General features: G+C 34.9%; 2 protein-coding genes across 11 annotated transcripts in view; one reads left to right on the top strand and one right to left on the bottom strand.

Annotated features, from left to right (window-relative positions):
* The window catches only part of LOC139970027 (NACHT, LRR and PYD domains-containing protein 3-like), a 28634-nt gene extending 23190 nt beyond the window's left edge, over positions 1–5444 (bottom strand). For all 3 annotated transcript variants that reach the window (XM_071975570.1, XM_071975572.1, XM_071975573.1), the window contains exon 1: positions 5278–5444. The gene's annotated coding sequence lies outside the window, so the exon portion shown is untranslated. The remainder of the gene's footprint in view (positions 1–5277) is intronic.
* The window catches only part of LOC139970087 (uncharacterized), an 853056-nt gene that overhangs the window by 760303 nt on the left and 69708 nt on the right, over positions 1–23045 (top strand). The gene's annotated exons all lie outside the window — the stretch shown is intronic.

Genomic DNA, 23045 nt, shown 5'->3' with positions numbered 1-23045 from the left:
GTGTGCAAGGAGAAGTGCAGTACTCAGTGACTACTGTAGTACACCTGTACATTATACAGTAAAGTAATACCTCTGGGTGTGCAAGGAGCAGTGCAGTACTCAATGACTACTGTAAGTATGTAAAGTTATACAGGAAAGAAATACCTGTGGGTGTGTTAGGGGGTAGTGCAGTATTCAATGACTACTAAGTGTCTACAGTTATACAGTAAAGTCATACATTTGTGTGTGTAAGGAGCAGTGCAAGACTCAATGACTACTGTAGTGTCTACAGTTATACAGTAAGGTAATACCTCTTGGTGTGTAAGGGGGCATTGCAGTACTCATAGACTACTGGAGTACATATACATGTACATTTGCAGTAGTCAATGGGTACAGCACTGCACCGTACACACCCATAAGTATTACTTTACTGTAAATCATATTCCAAGGTCATGAGATCCACCTCTCATTTGAAACTAAACAAAACCTTGACCTCTGATAACTTTGCGCATGAAGGTGGCACAGGGATCAACCATGGACAACTTTTATCAGTTTGGAGATTGAGTTTTCGACCCATAATTGACCTTTTTTTGACCTTGGATCACATGACCATTATGTTTGGAAACGATCCCTTACCCTATTCACAACTAGTCCCAAAATGTCAACCATATTGCACCCCATCAGTGGGAGTTTCACAAGTTATTGCCCCCAAAACACACATTTTGAGCCATAATTGACCTTTGGTGACCTTGGATTACATAACGGGAATTTTGGAAAACGTGCAACTAGTTAATTCACAACTTGTCCCAATATATCAGCCATGTCAGACTTTGTCACTGGAAGTTGTTGCATAAAATTAACATAAGTGGGCAGATTTTGTCAATAAGAGATCTTGAATGACCTTGGAAGGCATGACAGCTTTTATGAAAAATATTCCCTTTGATGTGCACTTCATCCTAAAATGTTATGAACTCCAATGTACACACACAATGTTATTGCTAAAAAGGTATCAAATCCAACCTTTGGCACCTCATAACTTACGAACCGGGTGTTCGATCGAAGCGGGAGTTAGTTTCTTCTTTAGAGCATGTATAGCTCTATCATATAGTTAAATATTGACAAACTTGTTTTGGTTTTATGTCCTCGAGCATATATATATATAAAAAAAACTTAATCTCTGTTAACTTTGCACCTGAAGGTCGCACAGGGGTCAACCCATGGACAATTTTGATCAAAAGACCATTTGATATCTGAATATGGCCACAATAAATTCAAATAACTAAAGAAGCTAATGCAGGTCACCAGAGGTCAACCTAAGGTCAACGGTCACAAAGATGTGGGTCCACTATTGGATTACAATAGCATAACTCCCAACCTTGACGGACATTTTGTTCTCAAGTTATCACAAAAATACCTGTTTTTGACCTCTAATTGACCTTTTTGACCTTGGATCACACCAAGTTGTTAAGTTGGAAATCGATCCCCTACGTTTTTTTCAAGTACATATTATTACATAGCAAGTTCCAAAATAACAAACATGTCGTACCCTGTCAATGGGAGTTATTGCTTGTTTATTGTTTTGGTTTTTGGCCCCTAACTGACCTTTGGTGACCTTTACAGGCAACGAGAACAATAGGGCACACCTTCTCACTATGGCGGATCTAGTTGACTAAATAGGTTCCTTTTGCTTAAGCAAGGAATGAAAAATGGTTTAAGTCCTTCATGTTGCAAATAACATGCTAACATACATGCTAACGTATGCATTGCTAACTTACATGTATGCTAATATGTATGCTAACATATGCTAACATACATGTATGCTAACAAACAGACTAACAGCCTGACGTAGACGCTACCAGCTTATAACATGCTAACATACAGGCTAACAAACAGGCTACCATACAGGCTAACATACTTGCTATCATACATACTAATATACATGTATGCTATCATACATATTTGCTAACATACATGCTAACATACTTGCTATCATACATGCTAACATAGCCTTCAAGCTAACATATATACATGCTAACATACATGCTAACTTACTGTACATGTATGCTAACATACATGTATGCTAAAAAACAGGCTAACATACAGCCTGACGTAGACGCTACTAGCTTATAACATGCTAACATACAGGCTAACAAACAGGCTAACATACTTGCTATCATGCATACTAACATACATGTATGTATGCTATCATACTGTACATGCTAATATATATGCTAACATACATGTTTGCTAACATACATGCTAACATACTTGCTATCATACATGCTATTCATACAGTAGCCTTCAAGCTAACATATGCTAACATACATGTATGCTAACTTACATGTACGCTAACATACAATATACATGCTAAAAACAGGCTAACATACAGCCTGACATACACTATCATACGCTATCATACTGCTTATAACATGTTATACAACACCTAATTATATTCTGGCCATTTGATTGGTCAATTGCTCGTCGATTGCATGCAAAATCCGCTCTATTGCACTCTATGAAGTTGAAGTTGAAGGTTTACAGTCTTGTATGAGGCGAATGCCTCCTCACATGACTTTACAACTTAACCCCTGGTCATTGGTAACTTGTCACACCCACACACCAAAGTGTGCACAATTCAATCAATCTCTCCTGGGGCACCACAGTGCACTACAACCACGTGTCCCCCTGGGGACTTCCCATAGGGTGCAGCCACAAACCGGCGCACGCAACTATATAAAACAAGTTATATACTCTATGAAATAGAACCATGTGTTATACTTTTTTGATAGCACTTTTTCAATGGTAAGAGAGCAGAGAAACCTGTCTGTTCAAAACAATCTGTTGCATTAGTGCATTTACATCCAAAATTTATCCAAATTTGAAGGTGTTGTATAAAACAAATAATGAATGGTTTCCATTCGTGCAATAGTGCAAATATTTCATCCGTTGAAAGATGTAATTTGTTCCATTCAACTCGGCTACGCCTCGTTGAATGGAACATTCCATCTTTCAACTCATGAAATATTTTCACTATTGCACTCATAACCATTTATTATTTGTATACTAACATACATGCTAACATACACGCTAGCATACACACAAACAAACATACAAACATACATGCTAACAAGCAGGCTTACATACAGGCTAACATACTTGCTATCATACATGTATGCTAACATGCATGCTGACACACATGCTATCATACATGCTAACACACATGCTAACATTCATGCTAACATACATGCTGACATACATGTATGCTAACATACATGCTAGCATACATGCTAAACATGTATGTATGGTATCATACTGCTTACATACAGTAGCCTACAAGCTAACATGTATATGCTAACATACATGCTAGTTCATTCATGCCAATATGTATGCTTTCATACATGTGCTAACATGTATGCTAATATAGGAGACAGCATTGCTAACAGATTTATATGCTAACATATTACAAATAGTACAGGTATCGCTGCGTGCAAGTCAATGGGAGCAATTAATTGATCAAACCTTTATATGCAAACTTGTGATTTTTCGCAATTTGGCCGAAATCCAGTATGTTAATGGCTCCAATGCTTAGCATACATACAGTAGTGTAGCAATTGATATTTCAGGAATGATGTTCCGTGATATCATGCGTCAGTGATTTCTGTTGTCTAAAATGAGTATTTGGGCCAAAATTTAGACTTTTAGGCCTGAGATTGCTCAGATGGACTCTGTTGGGGTCCAATTAATGTCACAAAGTGAGCTATTTACTCACTTTAAGCTAGGTCCTATATAGATATAATATGAGTCTTTGACACCAGTTTCACGAAGCTTGCTAAGCAACAGTAATCAATGTACATGATATTTTGTTGTAAAGATAGCTCAGTACATTTGGAATAAGTTTATTCAAAATACATGAAATGTGGTTGTCCCAGCCTGGAAACTGTAATTCATTCCTGCCTCAGGACCTAAATGGTAGCAATGATAAGCTCAGTAGCAACAATAATATTACACTTGATTCTAGAATACTCATGCTGGCATGATTAGCCTTGTATAGTTGCCAGTTTGCTAATGCTATAAACAGATGCCTAGATAGTGGTGCCCATGCCTAGCATTTTGACCACTGATTGTGTTAGACATATAATCATAGAGTACCTGTAATGTTTAGACCTGCACATAGCTTACTGTACTTGAACTAGAACTACCATTATATTGCTCAAGTTAACCTACATGTGATAGGCTTACATGTATTTCTGCTTCTCAAAAGCACTTGGTGTTCAGAATTTTACAGAACATTGACTGCCAAATTCATTGCAGAGTAATACTATAGCTAAACTACTGGGCAGTACTAAGGTGGCCAAAAAAGGAGAAAATAATTGATTCCGTACATTGTATATGCAAAATCTGCACTCACCTTGGTTCCTGCCGCTACCCCACTCCCCTTTGAGATAGGAATGCTAGTGATCTCAAAATATTAATTGTTCTGTGCCAATATGCAAGACCAATTGAGCAGAATTTGACTACAAAATGTCTGCCATGTCTAGTTCTTTCATACCCCTAAATTAACACATTCGTTGATAAGCTAACTGAAGTGTAGGCCTAAGTACATACATCCATTGACTTTGGATGCTGTTTACTATGCTCTGAGCCTAGTCTTAGCTCAGACAGGTCAGGGCCCAGAGAGTAGTGGTATGTGGTAATGTACTAATGGTATCGTAATGTGTATGTTGTACTGAGGTAATTTTGGGTCTTATTTGGGAGTAAGATTTCCAAATGCCAAAAACATGTGCAAAACTGGGGGGAGGATGTTGAAAGCTTAGAAAACCACAATTTGATCAGCATATAACTGAAATGGAATAAAACTCATCAAATATGTAACTCTTCTTTGCTGCAAACAGTTTAGGCTAGGTTGCCTGCTGTATGTTGCTTGTAATATTTGATTTTGAAGGTGCGTCAATAACGAAGGTGCATTAACTGTGAAGCCTTTGCTATACACAGTTACGGTTCTGAACAGTGATAGTTGAATTAATTCAATATGGTGGTTTACAATATTTCAACGCTATCATGAAATTTTGTAGGGCAACCATATTAACATCGTTCTGAAGACTATGGTCGACACACATAGCTTCCGTTTAGTATTACTAGTAACGTACTTAGGCTAGGCCTACAGGCTACACTAGTACTGTACTTGTACTATTAGGGGCCTAGTTGTAGAAGACATTTAATATGGTAATAATACTAATAGTCAAATTGAAGTCCTAGTCTCCTAGATATTAATTAATAAATAAAATGATAAACACTTACCTGTGTTCAACTTATAGTTACCAACTCGAATTATCAAGATGTAAGTACCAGTGTTTTGAAGCATATAAGTAGAGAAAGCGAACACGGAAAGATCATGTTGGTACAGTACCAGCGCGTAAAATAATGGCTGCATATTAACGAACCATAGTTTGCAAGCACCTACCGTACTTGAGGCTTGAACAAGCATACAGTTTATGTGTGCGAGCGGAAGGTAAACTTTATGTAAAAACATGGTTAGGCGTTTCATAAATTCAACGTCAAAGGTTAAGGTCAATCGTAATGCACGCCGTTTGTACCGCATTTATGATTTATGTTACAGTTGCAGAATATGTTGCCGTCGCGAAAACTTAGGTTGCCATCGCGGAAACTTAAGTTGCATTCGAGGAAACTCCCGTCGTCTAATTTCACTCCGTTCTTCAATTTCATTCCGTTGTCCAAGTTCATTCGGTTATCCAAATTCATTTCGTCGCGAGGTATTCCGTCGCGGAGAAATCCCGTTCGTTATGCGAGAAGTGACCCGTGAAGGTGGGCCCTGTCCCAATTCTATCAATCATTTTCGCAATAAAGTTTATATCTGGCAAGTAGAACGTGAATAACAAGCCCACGTAAGCCTACCACGTAGGCCTATCCATGATACCGTACCATAACCGTTATGAAGACGTCCCCGCCCCCCTCTCCCAGTTACTATGCCTCTATATAACTAAATATGTTCGGGACAAACAATAATAGATACATCTATAGGCTGCATCTCCATCGGTACTCTGCAATAGACTGGTGTCCATCTCGCAAAGGATGATTAGTGACATCACCAGCTAAGATCAGAGCACTATATATACATTCACAAACAAGGATTATAAGAATATCAGTTGACTTTACCTAGTAGAATTATGCAAAACTAGTCAGTTGCATGACTCTTAACCACAAGTACCTGTTAACAAAGGTACTTTAAATACAAACTTGTTTTCCCTCAAAAGATGCTAGTGTAGGACGGGATATGCACTAGTTTATTGCAATTAGGGCACTCCAAACTAGTGTAGGGATATGAACTGATTTATTTGCAATTTCGGCTTTCCAAACTCCCTGAAGTTGAGGGTAAGAAACCCGAAAAAGTTTGTGGCCAGGACCATTCACAAAATGGTTCGTAAACGAAATCTAACTAAGGTTTACGTATCCAAAACTATCTGTTTACTGTTGATTCAATTTCCCTGCGGAAGTTTATCATCTAGGCTCTATAAGGTAACAATATGTTTTTCATTTGAAACTTTTCAAAGATTTTGACTGATTTGATGCATTTTTGGCAGCTTTATGTGAAGTTAGGGTTAGCAGAGAAATCGTCAAATTGCAGTACAGTACTAAGGCTGTTGGGCCCTCAGAGATACGGGTAGTTATAACAGGCTAAGTTTGTTACCACGCCTCAAACAGTTTAGGCCCTAGCGTGTGATATGCTATATGATTAGCCTACTATCACTCGATAGTACTGCTATATAGTACTACTATCACTGGATACTACATATAGGTGACATCCATAGGTAGAAAACTTAAGACTGAGGCTTATACTCCTGTACTACTTCTAGCTTAGGAAGCAGTTAGGCTATAGCCTATAGGTTTAAATAATTCTGAGGTATTTGCCAGTAGTGCCCTCAGTTGTATCTCAAATCTTTGTAATGAAAAAGAGCCGAGCCCATGTTTTGGTCAAAGTAGACATAGCCTAGACTACGTCAGACCCCAACGAGTGAGCTAATGAGCTCAGAGAGCAGTTTTCTTGTAGCCTGCCCCCCCCCCCCCCGTAAAAAGGCCAGACGTAAGGCATTTTGCGAAACTGCTTGCGACCTAGCTACCCCTCTGGTCTAAATGTTTGTAAATGCCAAAGAAGGCGTGTCCAGCTACCATGACGCGGTAAGGTTAATCTTACAACATTTATCTTTGTAATAAAGCAGTAAAAAGTTCTATTTTTGTGATAAATCTCCAATGAATTTTGCCCCCTTTTTTTCATGGCTAGTTACAGGAGAAAAATGCACATTTTTAGGTAAAATTGGCTATAGTCTAGATGATGCTTTTTCAACAATACCAAATTAGCACTAGTTTTTTCAACTGTCATCTAATTAATTTACGGCAAAACACAGCGTTATGAAATACAGATGTTAGGACTTTGTAATGGCTCTGCGTATACATGTGTTAGGTTTAAACATAGTCTTCTGGCACTCATGGCACTCCTTACATATACACCCAGTACAGTGTATGTACTGTACACACTGTACATACATATGTATGTACTGGTTGAAATTCATTTTATAAGTCTTCTAATGAAATGAATTCAACCAGGGGCAGACAAGTACATTGCAAATAGTTTTTTTTTTTTTAAATGAAACTAAAAACTGCACAGTATTGAATTAAATGACCTTGAAGTACAGTACGATACCCAGGCTCAAAACACATGGAAAATCAACACAGGCAAACACGTTTTTTTGTAAAAATCCCAAACTTTGAGGATTTTTCATTTCAAAAAAAGGCAAAACACCCTCCTGTTTTTTTTGTACAAACAGTATGGTACTATATCTCTTCTAGAAAAAAATTATCAGATTTTTTCAACATGACGCGTTTTGAGTTATTGGCCGTCAAAGACGACCTCTTTTGTACATCGGAACAGCTTAACAACTTCATAAAATAATATTGAGAACAGCTAGAACCCTGAAATTTGGCGGGGTAAGAACTTTATACTTAAAAATAAAGTATAAAACCCTGACAGCTCTAACATGGTTACTTTGGTAAAAAATTGGCATCAAAACCCCTACCTCATGCTGAATCGCAGCATGAAATAGAAACTTTAGAGTTGCACAACTTGCAAACATATTATAGGAAAGCATTGTAATCATTATTTTGTAATGTTTGTACTAGACATTAATAACCTCTGAAAGAATCAAGTACCCTGATGCAATGGTTTAGGAGGAATTCATCACTAAAATTGGAACATTTTTTAGTGAAAAGTACAACAATCGAATATCTTGACATTTTTAAGTTGACCTAACTCTACAAGACAATACTTTTGTAGCCTATTTTTTCCCCTGTTGTTTGAGATAGACTCTATAGGCATCTGTAATAGAAAGGTAGTAGGATGTCTAATTGCTGAGAAATGAGACCACAAAAGTCAAGAAAATGCCAAAATGCAGTGGTGGCGACAAATTGCGGAATTTCAAAGTGTGATAAATCGGCCAATTGTAAAGCAATGCAACTGAAATTTTCAGAATATACTTATTTCATTGTGATCAAATCATACAAAAAAATTGGGAAATTTTGGAGAAGGTGCAGCAACAGCCATCCGTGATTTGACACGTAATGACCCACCTATTAGTTTCTGTGGAGGTTAAATGTTATTTGGGGTCACCAGGTCAAATTGTGAAAACCTTGTAAACACAATAGCCCATGAAAGAAAGCTTGGGCAGACCTCATATTTTTTGTGTAGAAGTACCACATTAAGTACAGGCAGCTTATTGTTTTTGTTGGAGGTCAAAGGTCATTTGGGGTCACCATGGTTCAAATTGTGAAAAACGTTGTAAAACCAATATCTCAAGAAAGGAAACATGGGCAGACCTCATATTTAATGTATAGAAGTACCACATTGAGTAAAGGAAGCCTATTGTTTTTTGTGGAGGTCAAAGGTCATTTAGGTTTACCAGGGTCAAATTTGAAACCTTGTAAACACAATATAAAGCTATTAAACATATCCTGTGCTGCTTGCAAGTATCATATATTATTATTAGCTGTTTTGCTATCATGTGCTGCTTTCAATCTATATCATTTACTGTTTTTGTTATCGTACTTCTTTCAAGCTTTATTTAACAGCTGATGGAATAGAAATCTAAAGTTAAGTAACATATGCAACTTAACTTTAGAATTCTATTCTAGATTACAACTGTTGGAGAAAAGACCAAACTATTCTACCGTTTACAGAAGATATTATCACGATTTGAATTATCAGACCATTCTGTGATTGCTTTATAGTTTAGTAGCGTTAAAAAACAGCTGCTATTCCTGAACTTAAGAATTATTTCACAAATAATGAACATCAGAAGAAACTTACTAAAACAGATCCCTCATATAACAGATGATTGTTATTCACCAATTAGGCCTGTCACCACCTCAGACAGTGATACTGATGACGATGACTACGTTCAGCTCAGTCAAAGTGCAAGAGCACAGAGGGGCATGCATAGGAACACATATCATAAACCACACAGGTGCATTAGGGACACAACTAAATCAAGCATCAAAAGAACTGTTGCAATTTATTCGTAATATGTCAAAACAGGTTCTGGGAGCACTTTCCTCTTATAATCTTTAACTGGATCAACATCCTAAGTTCAATTTCCAAGTATTACAAGTTTCGCTCGATTGGATTGATTTTCGTTTACCTCACTTCAAATTTCCAGAATTGCTTACTTTTCCAGTCTGTACTCAAGTTTGATGGAAAGTATCAACTGATCGATCATTTATGTTGTGTGGCTTATAACACATACCAAAATGTGGGACGTGTAGCATGGATAGCTACAGTATTTGGGATGTGTAACAAGTTGTTGGAGAGTGTGTAGTACTAGTTTTCTATAGCATTTACTTGTAACGACATGACCATACCAATCTGTGACCACTGATGTTAACATTGTGTTTAGGGTATTGTGTTAACTTAGTTTTTATTTAGATTAAGTTATGCTTTTGATCTTTATTATTCTTAGCTTTATGTTACTTTGTTCCCTTTCTTTCTCAGTAAGAATAACTGAATTGGCAACGTTTGCAAGTCTGGCAGGGATTGTAATGTCAGAAGATTAGTCTGGACATTTCTCAAAATGCTACTTGTGTAGTTAAAGGGGAACTGTCAGCAGGGTTTATTCCCTATATTTATCCAACGTAGATATTAATGCTATGTTGAATTTGTTCAGGGTTAGTTTGAGGACAAACTTATACTTAGGCAGTGTAAAGGAGTCTCGGCGTTCCATGCACAGTAGAGCATATGACTCATTTACGCACTGCTCACACAGAACAATGGGTCCATTTGTTCAGGGATAGCACAGACTGAGGTACAGTATACCACAGTCAATGTGCCACTCATAATTGCCAGCAGCACAAAATTGTCTACATTTTTGTTGAACTTTGGGTATCTGAAGCAGATGTTATACACGTCTTGAAGTACAGAATATGAGGAATATCATTACGTAACTTATGTTAAGTTTTCTATGGCGCGAGAAAGCGGAATATATTACGTACAAATATATATGCTGTACTTGCGAAATACATACATGGTTAACTTCAAAAATACATTTTAGACATATTTAAATATATATGTATACACATATATTTTTCCTGAAAGTGATATTTATTCCTTTAAAGTATATTCTCCAGACGTACAGAAATTATTTTCGTAATAACAAATATGTGTTCTGTACAAAAATATATATTCTCTTACAGCAAATATTTTGTAAAAATATATATTCTCTTACACAATTTTTTTTTTTAAGGCCATTGTATATTTATTCTCTAATAGAAAAATATATATTATCTTAGAATAAATATTTTGTAAAAATATATATACTAACACAAAAATTATATTTTTCTATGCCAAGAATATTTTTAACATGCAGCACAAGAACTACTGGTCACAGTGCTCACATTTAACTTTATTTTCTTGGTATTTAATCTTCATAGTAATTGATATGGTTTCCTTAGGTACAGTTGAATACCATAACTTAAGGGGTATAATACTTTACAGATCATTTTGAATGGTAGATTCACAGTGGAACGTGAATCCACGTGAAGGAAATAACATTATGGGAGACCACCCTCTTATTTAGTTTAAAATGGCGGCTCCCTCGTATCGTTAGTGAGCCTCATTCCAGTGTATCTATTTAGGGATTCTATTAGTAGTAGACTGTGAACTATTCGTATAATTGAAGTGTAGGCCTACTGTTGCTATACTTCACTGTGTTGTAATCACACGCATGTCTTCTTTGAGTTAATATTCTCTTGCTTCTTAACAAGGGATGTATTTTATCAGCAGTCTTGTTACATATGCTGTTAATAGACACATGTTACCTTTATGATTGCTGATTTAGTCTTAAAGGGATAGTATGTTTATAGTTGAAAGTATTAACATTCTCTTTGAACCAACTTCATTTATCTGCAGTACTTGCACCATGCATTGTATCAGTCGTGTATTACGCTTTTATTGGTAACAATGTAAAGCAATATAGTACATCACGCCTTTAGGCAGTATATGTTTCGTAGTTGAAGTAGTATATAGTCAATGTTATTTTGTTTAGGATTAAGTTGTTGTTATAGGTAGACATGCTGATGACGTAATGGTCTCAACTTCTTGTACTTTAAATATTCTGCATTGGATTATTATCACTGCTCATTGAATTAATATTACATAATAAAGCCCATTGCATGATTGCTATTGAAATTGGTGTTAGGTGATGATAATATTGTTCCTAGGAATTGTAGATATTGTATAGTTATTTTATTATTGTTTATATTCTTTTCTTTACAGGCAGACATAAAGTCCAGTGACTATTCATAGCCACTGTCCTCTTGATGTTGTTTTTGACTTGATCTCGATGTCCGTTTGTAGTTGCAGGTTTAAATAGATGACGCCACCGAAAAGAATGTAGTAAAAATATAAAATATTGCTTCTTTGCATTGTCCACCACATCCTTACAGTTATATTGTTTTGAATCATTTCGGGAAATAATAAAGATGTAGCCAACCGTTGGTTATCTCAAGTTCAGTTGGATACATCCTTTCTGACAATTCTCCAGTTTATTAAAATAAAACTATTCCCGATGAAAAATAATTAGCGAGTATCATACATTAAAGCATCATAAATAGGTATAATTTATGGTATCTCGAATGAAAATTATAGGCACAAGTTCAATTCCATGGTAAAGATCAATGACGTTATACCACTGAAACAGAGGATGATATTTGGTTTGGTATCGAGAAATCTGGAAACTTAAAGGGCTTTATAAAGTGACTCAACAACATCCTGCTTATGGAATTAGTTTATTGAGCATGCAAGTTGGGACGTTAATGTAACAATGATCAAGGATAGAAGTGGCTCAGGGTGGGGGGGGGGGGGGGCTTGGGCACGATAACATTTTTCAACTTCGTTTAGTAAATTTTCTGCATCTCGTAAAACATTTTCCGTTCATTCCGTAAGCAGTTACCTTGCTGTCACAAACATACTCTTCATACCCACCCACTCATAAAGTGCTTGTCAGTTTTTCTACGTGAGATTGTTCTGTTGCGTACTTTGTGTAGAACAGACAGAGAAATTCAATGTTAATTCTTCGTCAAACCTGACATCTGAATATTCAATAAATCATGAATATTAGCATTCATCGTCTATATCCAAACTTTGTCGTGGAGCTTTATCTCTACCTTTCTTATTTTTAAATCGAAAACGATAAGTTAACGCATATAGGAAAAAATCGTGTCTGTATTATATAGATTAAAAGTAAGTCGAAAAAGGTTGTGACTTATTTAAGTTAAAAGACTTAAATTTATTAATAGATAACAGCAATGTCTTTCACTAAGGGTTAAACTGTTCAGTAGCTTTTACTCGTACGAAACTGTGCAGAAATACACGAATTAAAATTATTCAAAAATGCGAATGTTTCATCCCAATTTTCGTTAACAAAGAAATATTTACTTATTACAGAAAAGTAATATTAAATACACAATGGTAGCAGTAGGCCATCGAAAGTAATGCTACTGATATTCTGACAGGGTAGCAACATAGACTACAAGATTACAAACAGCTGCTTAGTGATGAAAAGTACAGTGATAGAAAGTACAGATGGACTATACCTCGTTAACACTGCACGTCTGCGAAATTGCTCCAGTACTCTGCCCAAAACTGTATGTCAAACAGCTTGCTTCACATCTATGATACTTAAATAGAATAAATCAGTCATGCCAAACTATTCAAATTAATGTGCTAAAATTATTACTTTTCGCCTCGCAGCCCCATCGTGATCCAAGTGTATTGAAGCTTCTTCTTGCCTCGAGAGTATAAAGCATATATAATATATTAGTTAAAGTGCATTGAATGAGATACAATAAGAAAACATTACTTAATACGGTGATGAGGTCATTTTTTGAGTACAAAAAATGTAATTTGTATTCATACCAATTGAAGAAATCTCACATTAAGAAAGACATTCGTTGTTCCCATTTTCGGACAATGCTTCTAATTCCCTATCTTGAGATGTTAATTGCAACTTTATTTTTACCCCTAATTATTTCGATCACGTCATTCATCATCATTACCAAAAAAGCAATGATATTGTATACAACAGTTGTGTTTTTTTAAAATTATTTACGTGATATGGTGAATGGAAGTTAAATCACTGCCAAACCCGCACTACGGATTGAAAACGATCCCTTCAGAGTACAAAACTATAACAAACATCAGGACGACCGGAACATTCACCAGCAGATCCTACAAACAACACACACGGCCGGTCGGCACAGAAGTAGACAACACCTTACAATTACACTATTTATATATCTTAAGCGAGTGCAGACTGTTGATAACAAGAAAGCAGAAACTACAATATAGGTCATTTTTGTTTTGATTAGTTTACCATTTTATTTATTCAATATTACACCATAAAGTATTTTATTGGAAAGGAAGAAAAAAAACGTTTTTTTGTTGTTTGTACCGTATATTTGAAAAAGAATAAGTATGAAAAATCAGACAATATAAAAAACATTGGATACAAATTATAATGAAATCAATATTAAATTAACAACTAGGCTACAGTATATATTAAATGAATGTATATTATCAATACCAGGAAAGCAAATTACTGGTGACTTTTGACTTACGAACCATTTTGCTTATTCAATATTACTTCCTAAAGTATATAATGTAAGCATTGATCTCATTAGATACACCAGATTATGGAATAATCGGTTTGAATTAAAGTTTGATTAAATGTATTGATTTTTTGATCAATATTTGTATTAACTTTATTTCATCGATAAAATATTCGAGTTAAAGATTGTCGACAAAGAAAATATCATACACGATATGACGTCATATAATTCCAGCAACATTTACATCAGCTGATATTTTATGACCACTAGACATATTCACTTTAAACTACAAATAATAAGTCCTTGTAAGTAAACAAAAGAGCATTTGTTTTTAAGTATAGTAAAACTAGTTTGAATATCAGATAACAGAGCGGTTATTGCAGTGAATTACCTGTTTACTCAGGCCAGTGTTTTTCTACATATATGTACGTGTTATAGATACATTTTAAGTTCGGCGGTCATAATATCAAACAAATTGATACATCTGACAGCTAAGTGCAGCAAATTCTTCTTGTCGTAATTGTTTTAACGTAGTTTATATAAACCATCAAGTACAGACCGATGATTCACGTTTTATATCTTTTCTATGAAGGTGGTAGATAATATCACATTTTCATGGGAAACTTTAAATATTCCATTATTTTACATCCTCGCTAAATTTACATAATTATTGGTTGTTTGTTTGCACATTATGTTCACCATAGTAAACCTTCCTCCCTGAATTGAATTAAAGTCATTGGTTGGACCAAATTTACCATTTTGATCACCTCGCCTCAAAATCAATCCGTGGAATTATTTACATGGTATCAATATCTACCTGTTACGACTATTGAACTAGGCAAATAATGCAGAATTGCTTAGTCAATCTTGTCAATATTTAGCAATTGATTACGAATGATTGCATCTTTAAAATGCGGAATATATCGATATTATTAAGCAATGTTGTAAAATGCTTTACACCTATTCATTGTACACGATAAACAATTTACTATCGATGGTAACGTTGATTAATTTGATTAAAGTACATCATACATAATTTAGGGATATTCCTCAAAACGTAATGAAAATACAAACGCAAATCATAAAAGTACAATTGAAAGTAGAAAAAACTAAACATGACGTAGCATAACGATTGAGTTAATACTTTTGTATGATGGCATTTAGGTCACCTCGCCTCAAAATCAAACCGTGGAATTATTTACATGGTATCGATATCTACCTGTTACGACTATGTATGTCATAATGATTTCAGTAAAGGCTCATGAAATGAAAAGATCGGCGTGAATAAAATGTACAATTTATCTTTCAAAAATAAAAATGAAAAGCAACAAGAAATCCAAAATGAATAAATGGAATGTTTGAAGATCTACGAAAACATATGCACAACATTTTCCTTTACTTGTGTATATCTTGGATACAAAAAGAGCTTTACGAAAAATGTTAATATATTTTTATTGAGATTAAAACACGCAACACACGTACTGAATATGGAGAAACATGCCTTGTTGTCCGTAGGCCTTTACATAAGAATAAAATGTAAGGTGATGATAAACTTACCAATTACACATGATACATCAAAATGTAAGGTAATAATAAACTTACCATTAAAAATGACACATAGAAAATCAAAACCGCATTATCATTACAGGAAAATCGGTTATACATGTTTTCACAATTATCATGGGGCGGGAAAGTACGAGGAATGAAGCACTGGAACTATGAGAGTTGCTACCTGTAATCTTCAGAAAAAATGTTCACTTATAAGTAAACATGTAAAAGCTCTTTCATACCACATACAAATTATCAACCCAAGAATCTTTACTTAACTAATCTGGATGTATCAGACTGTATACTTTACAATTTAGTAGTTTTAATCTTAAAGACAAGATAATAAGAAATTTTGTTGACTAAGCCCGTCACTTCAAAGTATGGTTTATACCAAGTGATAGTCTAATCATTTCATTTATTTCGTCTATATGCTTACAATAATACGTAGAACAGTATAAACAGGACACTAGACTAAAAAAGGAAATATAATCGAGGTAGCGACCATATGAAAATAACAAAAGTGATAATAAATTAGAGAAAAATAAAAAAGAAAGAAAGTTGTGTAGTCAGTGTAAACGAGAGAATTATTCTCTAGACCATGAACGTTTCTATGTCTCTTGTGAAGGGTATCCGGACCCATTGCTGAGAGGGTAGATAGGTCGTTTAATCTGCTGAATCCAGACATATATCGTAGAATTGAACTTGTCTAGACAGAATTGATTTCCATGATCATTATGAAAAGTACTATTTCCTTTGTGATGTTGCTAAGCAATATTTCTGGTTCATTTTTCCATCAGCAATGTACCCAAGTAGCAAGAGTTTACGATAGAGTTTAACGATCGCTACAGTTGCAATTTTGTACATACTCTTGATTACATCGTCGGAGATAATTTTACATCCAGTATCGGTACCCGGAAGTTTTACGAACGTAATTATGATTTTGCTATTACATCTCACTTGGTTTATTCACTTTCTTCAGAAACTAGTCTCGCCATCTGCCTTTCTGTAATGTCTGCATAGAAATAACAATAATATAATTTCAAGCGAATCAAACATTAAAAAAAAAAACACAAGGTACATTTCAGATATAATATTATAAAATCGCTTAAACGAGAGACTTCATTTAAAACAAATTAATTGTACACTTGTTTTTCCCAGATGTTTTGAAATTGAATATGATTTGCGCATTATTTGTTGTCGTCACAGAATAAAGACAAAAGCAACTAAGACACTCACATACCTTTCAGTCCCCTTCCCTCTTGCCCTCGTTATTCTCCTCACCAGAAACAAATACACAACAAAAACAAATATTCGCAGCAAAACCCACCGAACTACACCCCCAAAAATACAATCGACAATAGTGTTTCGAGTGACACAATATACCACGGAATATTCTTCGTAACACGCAGGGTAATCTATGGTTACTAATGGTGTCAGAAAAATCCTCAATAGTGTCATACATGTTGTTATTTTCAGCTTTGTATTTGAACATAGATCTGACTTTAGAGGTAGCGCCATAAATGTTCCGCGATCGAATATTTTATAATCCCAACCCTCAAGTCAAGTTCTTACTTCTTGTGTGACCAAATAACAATATGTAAAATTAATATTTTAAATGTAATGTTAACACATTTTAAGTATTAGTAAACGACACATGATACCATTAAGGGTCTAAATATGCACTTACCTCCATTTTTTCCCAAAAATTTTCTCACCTGTATGATGAAAAAACACATGACGCATTAAATTGATGATCATTTTTATGTTACTTTGATTTTTTTATAGTGAAAACTTAATAACATGACACTGATAAATAATTCTTAAAAGCTTACAGGAATTTTAAATTTTATTATACTTGAATTTCATACATTACCATACCGTACACCCGCTATTATTGTCACTATTTAATATGTCTGGAATAGTGCAATGCTTAATGGGCCGAATTTGTCATAAAAAGAGAACAAAATATTTTTATAAGTTGGCTTATTCACTATCCGGTCCTTTTAATCTGTGGTAGGTTTTTTAACCAATGGTATTTAATATTAATGATGACTACGACGATGATAATGATAAAGTTTTGTTTCTGATTTAGAATGTCGTAAACGGATGACAAGCGCCCACATCTTTAAAATGTAAGATTTCCCCGACAACTATCAGTGATGCTATCCCATCCCCATATTGACGCTCCTAGTGATACAGTTAAAATATTACTCAAATATCAAGAGCAACAACAAAAGTAATTTAGTAATTACATAAGTATTGATGTTATACTGATAAATATTAATGAATGGAGAAAGGTGTCTAATTTCATGAGGTAAGAACGTTTTGTTACGTTCTAATACCTATTTTTTTTTTAATATTTGAAATGTTCGGTGCTTTATATAGACAATATTCACCAAAAAGGAAATCGTGTAAATGTTTATTACAGAAGACCCTTCAATAATTGATGTTGACTATGAATTGTATTTAAAGCTTCAAGAAGCTTTAAAGGGATTTAATGCTCGTGCACAAAGAAACGTCTGTGGCCGGTATTCTGACCTAAATCGAACGAGGTGTAACAGCACTGTTAGATACCACCATCGATCTCCGTTAATACAACAGTGTACACGACAGTGCTAGTTGTAGAACGCATAACAGAACTAAAATACTATGTTGCAATTAGCAGCCACCTGGGCGTGTTATATCGCAAATCACAGTTTTATTGAACAAAATTGTAGAATGTTTCTGCAATTGCACGTCAGATAATTTCTACCGTACCTATCCTGACGTTCTATTTATACACCGAGCGAATTCATACTTGGGTAGTACAAGCTTACAGCGTAATTACACACATAGCTTGCTAGTTAATTAGGCACTAGTGTACAGTCAATACACACGGTTACTGTCAATACACACGACACTGAGTACATAACTTTGATGGACATCACATGTCCAGCTAATTACAACAACGTGTCACGTTTCATTACTGTCTGCAAACTTGTGTAGCGACCAAAACAAATCTTCACTAGCAGGCAATGGGAAGTTACCTTTTTTAGAGGGCGGTTTGGGCGAGTCTTCTTACCCTTTAAATCTTATGAATGGATTGAATAATTATTTAGCATCAACTGAAGGTTGTAAAAGCTGTATGCTTCGAAATTAGGTAGGGGGCCGGGGCCTTAACCATGGGAATAGCGGCGAAAAAATGATTGCATAAATTGAAAAAGGGGTGGGTGCTGCCATGGTGATGAAGCCAACGCCCGTGGCCCTTTGTCCGAAATCACAAATTATATTTAGAAGTGAAATGGGGCATCTAATGTATATTTATGCATTACGCTAGGTTTATATAAGCATCCTTAAACACATGACAGTGTTTAAAGAAAATGATAAATCAAGCCAAAATTCCAACTGATATAGATTGGAAATGAAACTTTATAGCAGAACCAGTGACGAATTATGGATTTTGTTCTAAAAAGGCGCGACCGTTCAGGTGTAGGCCTAATTGATACCGACTCTCATGTTGGGGGCTTAGGCCAGGACCCCTCCTCCGGAACAAGTAAACATTACGTCGGGTGATTCATTTCGAACCATATTTACACTATATGGTGTGTCTATATAAGTATCTCTAAATTCAAGATTGTGACGTTATAAATTCAACTTTCTCGGACTGACTTAGGTAGCACCTGAATCTTTTAGAGATGAACCGGAGGGAAATTGAAGGGTCTCATGAAAGTAGGAGATGTGTCATGGGTTTATTACAGCCGAGTTCCATCTGGTGGGTCGTTTTCGAAATTAAAAGTCAAATGGTGCATTCCGAGGCATATGTGCACTATAAATATGGTCATTATAAGTAATTGCATACCAAATGTTGTGCTAATAAATATTTTGTAGAAGATGAAAAGCCCAGGGGGTTAGGGTGTGGTTGACCCTCGTAGTCAGAGTTCTAATACTTCCCCAGCAGGAGCAATTTCAGTATAGTGTATTATTATAACACTTGGTATTTGACATCTCACAAAACACTTGCAATCTTCGCATATCATGTATATCGCGCTGAACCAACACAGCATCAGTATCCTCATGTCCCGTCCTCTGTTCCAAGTCAGAGCTTAATTCAACTTAGACCTTCACACACACACACACACGCACACTCGGATAGGAGCTCAGACAAACGGGATGTTATAATGCTTAATATATGTTATTGACCACCATTCAAAAGCACCCTTAAAAATATGTGACAAAGCAATAACACATATAGCTACGATGATCAATTCCGATATTATTGACGATATCATATTATTAGTTTATCAACAACGTATATTCACACAGTGTGTCAATGTCAGTTTCAATTGTGTATTCATTTCACATATCTTCATGATATATTGATTCAAATTTTCAAGCCATCAATGTATCTACAAGACTAATAAACGAACATAGCTAGTTGTAAACAAGTTCCCATCAAAATAATTTGTCTTCCGGAAATGATTGAATGAATGATTTATTGTCTCTTTGCAAAGTATAGTTGATTGTCCGTTTTTTGTAGATTAGTTGTTTGTTGTTTGTTTCTTTGTTCAACTATATTTCAACCATCAACGTTATCAACATTTTACATAATTCAAGTACATACATACAAAATCTATGGTTGTGGGGATCCCAGAAAGTTCATAAGAACTTGTAAGTGAGGTATCCTCAAAATACAAACTTACAAAGTAAAACAAAGGTACAAAGTATGACCAAAAAAATGTTACAAGAAAAATGAATAATAATAATAAAAAGAAAAAGTGGGGGGAGAAGAAGAAAAAAAAACTTTAACAAAGACGTGGCCCGAATTTTAGACTAAATCATAAAATTCTATTCGAAAGAAGGTAACGCTCTTAAATACGTTTGAATGAGGATAGATTATTAATTGAATGTAATGCAGTTGGTACGGAATTCCAATCAGAAATAGCAGAGTTTTTGGCAAAATGTTGACTACTTGAAAGAGAATAATGGGGAACGGAAAGTAAATTTGCATTGCGGGTATTGTAAGTATGAAAACAATTATTTGATACAAAAAAAAAAATAGGAAAAGATACTTAGTAGATTGTCGTGAAAAAAAGTTAAATACAAAGTAAAGGTGTAATACTTGACTAATTCAAATATGGTTAAGAGTTTACTGTCACAGAAGAGGCTGTACGAGTGACTATTGTAAGGAACATAATAAAAGCTTATTAATATGACTAGGGTAAGTATAACCCGACACAATACAACAATACGATAAAATGGGCAAGATTAGAATATTGTATAAAGTTAACAGAGTTTTAAAGGGGACAATTTATTATTAAACGATTGATAATGCCAAGGGCTTGGACACTTTTCTTTTTAAGGTCTGAATATGTGGGATCCAACTGAGATTTTCATCTAGGGTAATGCCAAGAAAATTTGTGGAATGGGAGAAAGGTACAGGCGTTCTATCGATTATAATCGCAAGGTTGGAAGAAAATATTTGTCGTTGATTGGGATGAAAAATAATGGTGGTAGTTTTTTTTAGCTTTTAATTGAAGTTTATTGGATCTGAACCAGGCAGTAATTTTGGGGATTTCAGTATTGATATCGTTAACAAGAGTATTTATATCACGACCTTTATACAGTAAATTCGTATCATCTGCATACAAAATAAAGTGAAATTTTTTGGAGTGACATTAGGAAGGTCGTTTATATAAATGAGGAACAATAAGGGTCCAAGAACAGAGCCCTAGGGAACACCACAATGAATTGCCTGCTTCGAAGAATTAGCGCCAGATAAAGTAACATTTTGGAATCTATTATTAATGTAGCTATTAAACCAAGATAATGCACCCCCCCCCCCCTTATGCCATATTTATCAAGCTTTTTTAACAGAATTGAAGGGTCAAGCGTATCAAAAGCCTTGGAGAGATCTAAAAAAATCCCCCCAACTAGACATTTACTTTCAAAAGATTCAATAATATAATCTAAAAGACTTAAAATAGCCTGGGACGTGTTTCTTTGAGGCATAAAGCCAAACTGATGATCATACAATAGATCATGTTTTATTTAAAAATAATTTAAACGATTAAATACAAGCTTTTCGAAGATCTTTGAAAGCGAAGGTAAGACAAATACAGGCCTATAATTACTGACGCTCTCTCGCGTGCCACTTTTGAATACCGGAACTACACGAGCTATTTTCAAGTCAGACGGAACAATATCTTGGAAAAAAAGAACAATTAATGATATGCACGAAAGGTTTACAAATAGCAGAACCAGATAATTTAACAATTTTAGGACTAATGTCGTCATAACCGCAGCTTGATTTTTTTTTTTAATTTGAAATACAATCTAAAACCTCCACTTTGTCTGTAGCCATTAAAAAGAAAGAATACATGGGATTATCTTGGCACATATAGTCTAGGGGGTTCTCTATACCAACCGGAATATCATGGGCTAAATTTGGACCAATATTAGTAAAGTAATCGTTAAATGCATTAGAAATATCACAGGGATTAGAAACACAATTTTCATCCAATTTCAACGAAGTGACAGAAGAAGTGGAGGTTTTGCTCTTGATGAGAGAATTAATGCAGTCCCATGTTCTTTTGTGATTAGATGATCTAAATGTATCGAAATAATAGCACTGGTTAACTTATTCCTAAATCTAATGTAATTCTCACGATTTTCTTGACTAGGCTTTTTGATATACTTTTTTTATAAAGTTTGTATTTAGTATGACATGAATTTACAATGCCAGAAGTACACCAGTCTTTCCTTGGAGTGCGTTTATTAACTATACTAACGGAAAACTATTGTTATGATGCTTAGAATAAATAGAAATAAAAGTACGATATGCAGTATCAGGATCGTTACTATAAAAAAAAAACACTCCAAGGTTCCATAGAAAGATTGTGTACAAACTTATCTAAATTAATCGGGGACATATTACGCTTAAATTTGTTGGTTCTATCATTTTGTTGAGTAATTTTGTGTGATGTTAAGCAAAACACAGGAAAATGATCGGAAATATCATGCAATAAAACACCACTAACAGAAATCTTATCAGTGACATTGGTTAATATAATGTCAAGCAATGAAGAGTTTGAATTTTTTGAAGATCTTGTCGGACAGTTAATTAAAGATCTGAAGAATGCAGCTGCAGCAGTATTAACAAACTGCGCAACATTATAATTACGTGACTCAAGTAAGTTTAAATTAAAGTCCCCAAGAATGTAGCATGGTTTACCCTCATTGCATATATCAATAGTAATATTTTCAAAATTATCCATAATATCAATAAAATTACTGTCATGGGAGGACGATATATAATTCCTATCAAGGTTCTACTAGTATCACACGGGTTTTCAAGTTCAATAAAAAGTGAC

Source organism: Apostichopus japonicus, chromosome 7 (genome assembly GCF_037975245.1).
Source record: "Apostichopus japonicus isolate 1M-3 chromosome 7, ASM3797524v1, whole genome shotgun sequence".
Taxonomy (NCBI): domain Eukaryota; kingdom Metazoa; phylum Echinodermata; class Holothuroidea; order Aspidochirotida; family Stichopodidae; genus Apostichopus; species Apostichopus japonicus.
Note: the sequence above shows the minus strand (reverse complement) of the source record. Positions and strands in the feature narration are given on the sequence as shown.